The following is a 7,988-nucleotide window of genomic DNA, read 5'->3' as shown; positions in this document are numbered from 1 at the left end:
GCATTACTTACTTCTATCATCCATGAGATACACAAATTATATGAAAAGTCTTTTTTCTAAACTATGTCTCTGTACAAAAATTATCTAGAAGAAATTAAGAGATTAGCAAGGGAGAAAAACACATTTTAGAGAAATGTATCTTTTTTAAAGATTTATTTACTTATTTGAAAGTCAGGGTGAGAGAGAGAGAGAGACAGACAGACAGACAAAGGTCTTCCATCCACTGGTTTTCTCCCCAATTGGCCGCAACGACCGGAGCTATGCCAATCCGAAGCCAGGAACCAGAAGCTTCCTCCAGGTCTCCCATGTGGGTGCAGGGGCCCAAGGACTTGGGCCATCTTCCACTGCTTTCCCAGGCCTAGCAGAGAGCTGGATCGGAAGTGAAGCAGCTGGGTCTCCAATGACACCCATATGGGATGCCAGCGCTTCAGGCCAGGGCATTAATCCGCTGTGCCACAGTGCTGGTCCTGAGAAATATATCCTTTAAAATAATTTGCTTAAATGTTTCTTTATGTGAATATTCTCATCTCTAATATCATAGACATAACAATATGAGTAGTGATTGGCACATAGGTTTTTTGTATTATCATTCTTGATTTAGATGTCTTCTTTGATACAGAAAGAGAAGTCTGAGTGTAAAAGATTTAACTTTACACATAAGAATAATATGTACATAGAATTAGGATGAGATTTCAGGCAAGAGAAGATAAATCTTGGATTCCACCAAATTATTTTAAATATATTAGCAGAACAAAAAAGCACATTAACTCCTCAAACATTGATAACATATTTAAAATTCAAGTACACTAAAAATATGACCTTTTTTTAGATCAGCCTCATCTGAACTTCATTAATTTCAGCCATTTTTCTAAAAACTGACTGTGATTTATAGAAGAGCAAAGATCACCTTATTAAGAAGGTTGTACAGAAGGGGAATAAAGTGTATATAGAGTGGAGCATGGTGAGGGGAGATACTAAGAAAAACTGGATGACTAGAGTGTCAAAGATGGATTTGCCTGCTGTATAGTTTTGTCTCAGTGAAACCCTGTGAATACAGCATTCAGAGTTTCACTTCTCTGATACAAAAAGCTTATCCCAGTAGGAATGCACAGTGTTGGAAAATATCACACTTAGATTTGTGATGTCTTTATAGTGAACTGATTTAAGCATAAGGGAACACAGTTACTGGATAAAACAAAGAGTCCAGCAGATAAAGACTTTGAAAATTTTTTGTGTCTACCAGCATTTATGTTTTAGAACTTTAGAATGCCTCATGGAAAGTTTCCATTTATCAGAATAATGAAGCAGAAACAATTTTGGCCCCAGGCAGGTCCAGAGAAATCAAATCCACCCACCACCAAGATCTTCAGATTCACAACACACAGCAAGCTTCGTGCCCAGCAGCTCATGTGCCTTCAGGGAGCAATTCTCAAACTCTCAGGTAGAAAACTACTGTTACAGAAGAGTGAAGATGTCTGGGGTTAATCTCCTACAAGTAAAACTGGCTGTTTCTTTTGCAAACATTCTAACGGCGCCATCTTTAAGGTAGCAGGAAAAGGAACAACGTAGTTATAGGGTTCACTTCTTCCCTAGACTATCTTACTTTCCGTGTGCCGAGAACTCCCCAGTTAGACAATGGAGAGTCAGCACTCTCAGGGAGATGCATCCATGAGGTTATTCCATTTTGACTTATTAATTAATATGGCAGCCACTAGCTAATGGACAAAGCAGATATAAAACATTTCCATCAAAGGGCTTTGTGGAATGATTACAAAGCAGGGTACAGCTAATAGAATACAGCAATGCTTAAGTACCTAATATTTTCATGAAAAGCCTTTAACAGCAATTTTTCCTTCCAATGTTACCGAAATCACATGCATTACAATTTTAGATCGTAAAGTCTCTGAAAAGAAGTCTTCTTGCTGCTTATGAATAGCAAGTGAACTCAGATGACTGAATTAAACCACCTAGATGGCTCATAGATAGTATTTTAGTGGGGTGGGTAACGTACTCCTACCAATGTGACAAATAAACATGGAAGGTTACATACAGGGTACTTCCTAAGAGTATACAGTGACAGGGCTTCAACATAAGGCAGTGTGCATTCTCCCCCATTCACAGCAGCATAATTCACAACAGCGAAGGTAAGGCTTCAACCCAAAAATCCACCAAGGGTGAAAGGATACAGTGCACTACTGTTCCACTTTAGAAAAGAAGGGCATCCTTGTGTTTGTAAGAACATGGACGAACATGAAGGTCATGACATTAAATGAGAAACATCAGAAAGAAAACCAAATACCACGTGATGTCACTTAAATGTAGGATCTAAGACACTGAGCTTCATAGAATAAAAAGCCCAGTGGTGACATCCAGAAATACTGTTCAAAGAACACACAATTTGCATAATATAGGAAGAATAAGTTCAAGAGCTAACTTTTACAACATGGTGATTATAGCTAACAATGGTGTACTGTTTTCTTGAAAATTGCCCATATGGTGTATCTTTGTGTTCTCACCACAAAAATGTATGTGAGATAATGTATATTTTAATTAGCTCAGTTTGGCCATTCCATAATGTATAAATATTTCAAAACATCACGTTTTACATGATAAATAAATATAATGTTTTTCAATTAGTCAATAAACAAATGAGGGAAAAAAAACTAAACTGGTGTGCATACTCTGGCTCTTAAAATAAAATGACCTGAATGTACACTACAAAAGAACAAAATACAAACAAACAAGTTCTAAAAAACAGAACAAAAATGATTGCAGTTTAGATCTACAGAGCATGGTGAACCAGTCGAAAAGTGGCAAAGGGAACGGGACCAGCGCTGTGGTGCAGTGGGTTAATGCCGTGGCCTGAAGCGCCGGCATCCCATACGGGTGCCAGTTCTAGTCCCAGCTGCTCCTCTTTCAACCCAGCTCTCTGCTATGGCCTGGAAAAGCAGTAGAAGATGGCCCAAGTCCTTGGGCCCCTGCACTGGCGTGGGAGACCCAGAAGAAGCTCCTGGCTCCTGGCTTCTGATCGTTGCAGCTCTGGTCATTGCAGCCATCTGGGGAGTGAACCATCAGACAGAAGACCTTTCTCTCTTTGCCTCTGCTCTCTCCATGTAACTCCAACTTTCAAATAAATAAATAAATCTTTAAAAAAAATGGCAAAGGGAATGAGATCAGTACCAAGAGATTTGAATTTCATCTTTTCTTATTCACTAACAGCAAGTCGTCAACTTTCCCTAAACCCTAATATTTACACTTCCTTTCCAGTTTCACTGTGAATGTTACATGAAAATAATCAATGCTAAGTCTATTCCAGTTCCTGTAACACAGTGAGGGGCTGACATATTGGTCCCATCATTACTAACATATAAACCAAAGAAAGCGTAAACACACACACACACACACTTTCAAAAACACTAATAATTATAATTATGTATGTATTTAACATCACCAAGTGCTTGGTCCAAACCAAATGTGTAATGTAAATTCTGAATGCTGCTACCACACAACAATTTTTGCAACAAAAATAATTACATTATTTAGTCCAATGCATTCATGCTCTCTTTACTGATGAAACTACCCACGACACGTTGTGAGCCCTTTCCAGTGTAAAGTCCTTGCGAAATTCTTTTACGGCCTTGACTGCCCAAGTTGATTGCAGACGTCACAATTTGCCTGCAAGGGGAACTCCATTTAACACCTTTAAATGCAGACCTAGTGTCAGCTCAGGATTGCTATGTTTTCTGTGGTTGTTTGTGGTGGAATGAGAAAGCCATGCCAAGATGGCAAAACAAATCCACAGCAACAGTTGTTCTCTTTCTTAACTTCTTGTTACTCACAAGTTGTGGACACAGTTGAGGACATACGTGTTCTATCCATATCCATACAGAGATACATGCATAGATACATCTGATTATATGCAATCCTTTAGCAATATTTAGTCAGACCTGAGGTATGCAGTTTCTTAGGTGCCTTCTCTTCTCTCGCTTATTTTTAAGAAAATCAATGCCACAGGATCTCCTTCAAAATGAAATATACAAAGTGGCACATTCGTGAATAAATTATACTTCTAACAAATTACTCTGCTAATTTTCTTAATCTTTATTTATTTGAAAGACAGAGTTTTCTTCAGAAAGAGTGAGAGAGAAAGAGAGAGGGAAAGAAAGAGCATCTCCCATCCACCGATTCACTCCCCAAATGGCTGCAACAGCCAGGCCTGAGCCGGGCCAAAGCCAGGAGCCCACAACTCCATGTGGGTCTCCCATATAGATCTGAGTACTTGCACCATCCTCTTCTGCCTCCCCAGGAAAATTTGTAGGGATCTGGATCAGAGGTCAAACAACTGAGACTTGAACTGGCTTTGAAATTGCAGGTGTAGCAAGCAGAGGTGAATCCGCTGCACTGGCCCTGACTTTGCTAATTCTATGAAACATATATACAGAAATTTTCAGAAACTCACAGGTTCTCTTCGATCTCATGGCACCATCTATTGTCAAAATGATCTACCTGCTTATTAATAAGCTATTCTTTGCTTATAGATATGAACCTTATCAAGGCTCATAAAAAATTCATAAAGTCTTGCCTTTTAGAGAGCAAAGTTTATGATAAAGGCAAAGATCTATTCGTTCATGGAATATGGTCCAAATAAAACATAAAATTGGCTATAAAATTATTGTGTATTGGTAAAATATCCAACTATTTATAGTTTTGTAGAGCAACATGCTTAAAAATTAAAAGTAAGAATTATGAAAATATTATGACTCTTCTAGTCATTAAAATAATCTAAAACCAAAGCAAGTATTGTGTGTCTGTCAAACTTTGCTGTATAAAAGCCACCTCAAAACTTAGTTGCTAAGGGCAACAATGATTTCTTATTTCTCATATTTCTAATGGTGAGCCAGGATAGAAAATCCAAGAGGGATTCCCGCAAGCGTTGGGTGATCAGGTACCAGATGGAGTGCTTCAGTTCTCCTCCAAGAGACGAGATTATCTTCCTTACAGGGAGTTTTGGGGCCAGTAGGCAAAGAGAACATAAGCTTCAAGGTCTCCTGCGGCCCAGTCTCTGGAGTCGCAGCACGGCACTGTACATTCTAGTCATCAAAGCCAGCCCCAAATCCAGCCCAGATGAATAGGACAGGAGCCTAGGTTCTGCTTCAGTATGGGGAGAGTGCTAACGTCACAGAGGTACAGACAGGGATGGGAATTTGTAGCCACTAGACAGTCTATCTCAAGCTAAGTCTTCTTTCTATCCTTGTATTATATTTCTGACAAAATTATGACAGCAGGTTAAGACATTGTTTGTATCTGACTTTAACCACATAAATACTTGTACCAAAGTTAAATTCTACAGAAGCACTTTTGTGGCCTTCATCAATTTTTCCAAGGGCTTTTCTTAATATTTTAATATTCAAATCACTCTCCTTTGAGGCTCAAAATAATTGCATTTAACTTGTGAGATATATATATATATATACACACACGTTTAAGACATTAACAACATTTTACACTCAACAATGAACTAACCTACAAATGAGCTAACAGAGGCATGAAGAAGTCTTTGATAGCACTAAGAATAGAGGTTGAGAGGAGGCTGATTTTAGAAATAATCACTGTATTAATGATTATTTTACTATTAAGAATTCTGTGTCCTTACAGTGTCATGTAATTCAAGGCCTGGAATCATACCTACATAGTAAAGACCCTCTCTCATCCAAATTATATTTTTTCCCTTAATGTGTATTCAACATTGCACTTTGGTACTAGGTCCAAATATGAATTAAAAAGACGCATTCTATGAGTTTCAGGCCAAGGGAATTTCATACAGAATTGTCTTCAATGAGTATTGAAAGGGCTATAGGAATATGTGATTGACAACTACAAGAAAACATGACCGCCTTGGACCGAAAAGACAAAGAGGTCAGTAGAGCTACAAGAGCCCTCTGTTCTGGGAAAGCCACCCCCCTGGCTTCCCCGCAGCCTCCAGAGCTCCTGGCACCGCCTCTGCGGCTCCAACTAGAAACTCAAAGGAGGGAGCAGCTTCTTCCCTCTATCTAACTCTACTAGTTAAAACCAGCTGGAACTGGATGTTCCAAGAGCCTTGCAAATGTAGTCTATCGGCCCACAGGCTCCTACAACACAGGGCAGGACACAGTAAGTGACAAGAACGGGGCTCAGAGCCACATGGTGAATGATGCACACAGTGAATCAGGCATAGTTCCTGCCTTCATGGGAGCCAGGAGACAAGGGTAGATGCAGAGAGGCGGAAGGGGACAGAGAAGGGCCTGTACCGTTACTTTGCCTTAGCAGTACTTTAACTTTGTGTTATATTTTTGTGTATTTGGCTGTATAATGACCATATTGAATTGCTGAAAATCAAAATGGAGAATTGCATGACATTCATGTTAAAGGCAAAGAACACAGAGGACATGTTCAGGAACCACAGTCCCAACGTAATGCCTTAGTCACTGTTAACTACGTTTGATATAAAACTCCAACATAAGACTGTTTAAGTTTCTTTTGAGAGACAAAATGACACATCATTTTATACTTTTGATTCAAGCAAGTTCTCCCTATTGTGAGGACTGTGATAAAGAAAAAATGAGGTGGACTCAGACTAATTCCAGGAAAGACGTTTTCTAAATTGGGAGATGAGAAAAGGTAAAGTATATGATGGAATTTAAATGTTAGGTAGGAGGCTGTTAAGTCACTCTGGGGGCAGAAGGAATTTTCAGAAGAAAGAACGTTTGTTTTTCACAGGTAGGTCTAAAATATAAATTTGAAAGACAATCATTTCATGGATTGGACTGCATTCAAAGGACTTAGTTTCTTTTTTAATAGGAATAAAACATTTTTGACAAGACATTGAGGTTAGATTGCATTTGGGTTTCCTGAAGTGACAACTCTTTTTCACGTATGTCAACAAGGCATTTTAATCTCTCTATGGGCGGACAGACAAGAACTAAGCCTAGTTCTCTTGTTAATGCATCAGTTCTATCCTTTGATGCTTAAAGCGGTCACTAGTTGACTTCTCTCCCCTCCCTAAATGTTTAGAAATTTTACCAAAAGCATCAGGGAGATTGGCTTGGTGGGGGGCAGCCAGTGGATTCCACTGAGACTGCACTTTGTAGGAGCAGAATAAGCTCATGCTGCAGCAGTCTCCCCGGCGAGGCACACGCTAGAATATTTGGCATTCACTTTCTCTTTCTCAAATTGCTTCTAAAAGCATTATTCTGTCCAGAATGACGGAAATCCCTTAGGTCACTGGATCAGGGCTAGAAACCGCCATGGGATTTGGATGCCAGGAGAGGTGACCTTGAGTCCAGGGTTGGCTGTGTACACTGTAACCTTGGGAACTTTATCTGTAAAATAAGAAGATTCAAGTAGATGATCTTAAATGCTCCTTTCAGCACTGATAAGGGAAAATGTTATGAAAAAAGCTTTAAAAGATGTTTGAGTCAAAACGCATGAAAGAATGCATTACCAAATTTGCTTTTAGTTTATTCTAAATATTTAAAGTGTTGGTACTTTCCTTGCATTTTCCTATTTCTATTTTCTTATTTCATTATTTTCAAATGGAAGCTATAAACACACTAGGGGAAATATAGTATTGTGATGTACATAAATTAGACTTATGGATCTCAGATAACCATTTTGCTGAATGCTTCCCAGGAATGCACATCTTCTACAAAAAGTTCATAGAAAATGGAATTAAATAATAATGCACAGGCGAGCATTGAGCCTTGCTGTTAGGGTGCTTGTCCCCATCAGAGTATGTGAGTTTGAGTCCCACTCCTCTCTCAAATCCAGCTGGCCACTTCTGCAGGCCTTGGGAGGCAGCAGTTGACAGCTCAAGTAGTTAGGTCCCTGCCACCCACAAGGGAGACCTGGATGGAGTTCCCAGTTCCAGGTGGGGAGGGAACCAGGGCATAGGAACACGGTCCTTCCATGACTCCTTCTCAAACAAATGATTCAAAAAAAAAAAAAAAAAA

This window comes from Oryctolagus cuniculus, chromosome 18, assembly GCF_051225735.1.
Source record: "Oryctolagus cuniculus isolate XC-2025 breed Fujian yellow rabbit chromosome 18, ASM5122573v1, whole genome shotgun sequence".
NCBI classification, from domain to species: Eukaryota; Metazoa; Chordata; class Mammalia; order Lagomorpha; family Leporidae; genus Oryctolagus; species Oryctolagus cuniculus.
Note: the sequence above shows the minus strand (reverse complement) of the source record.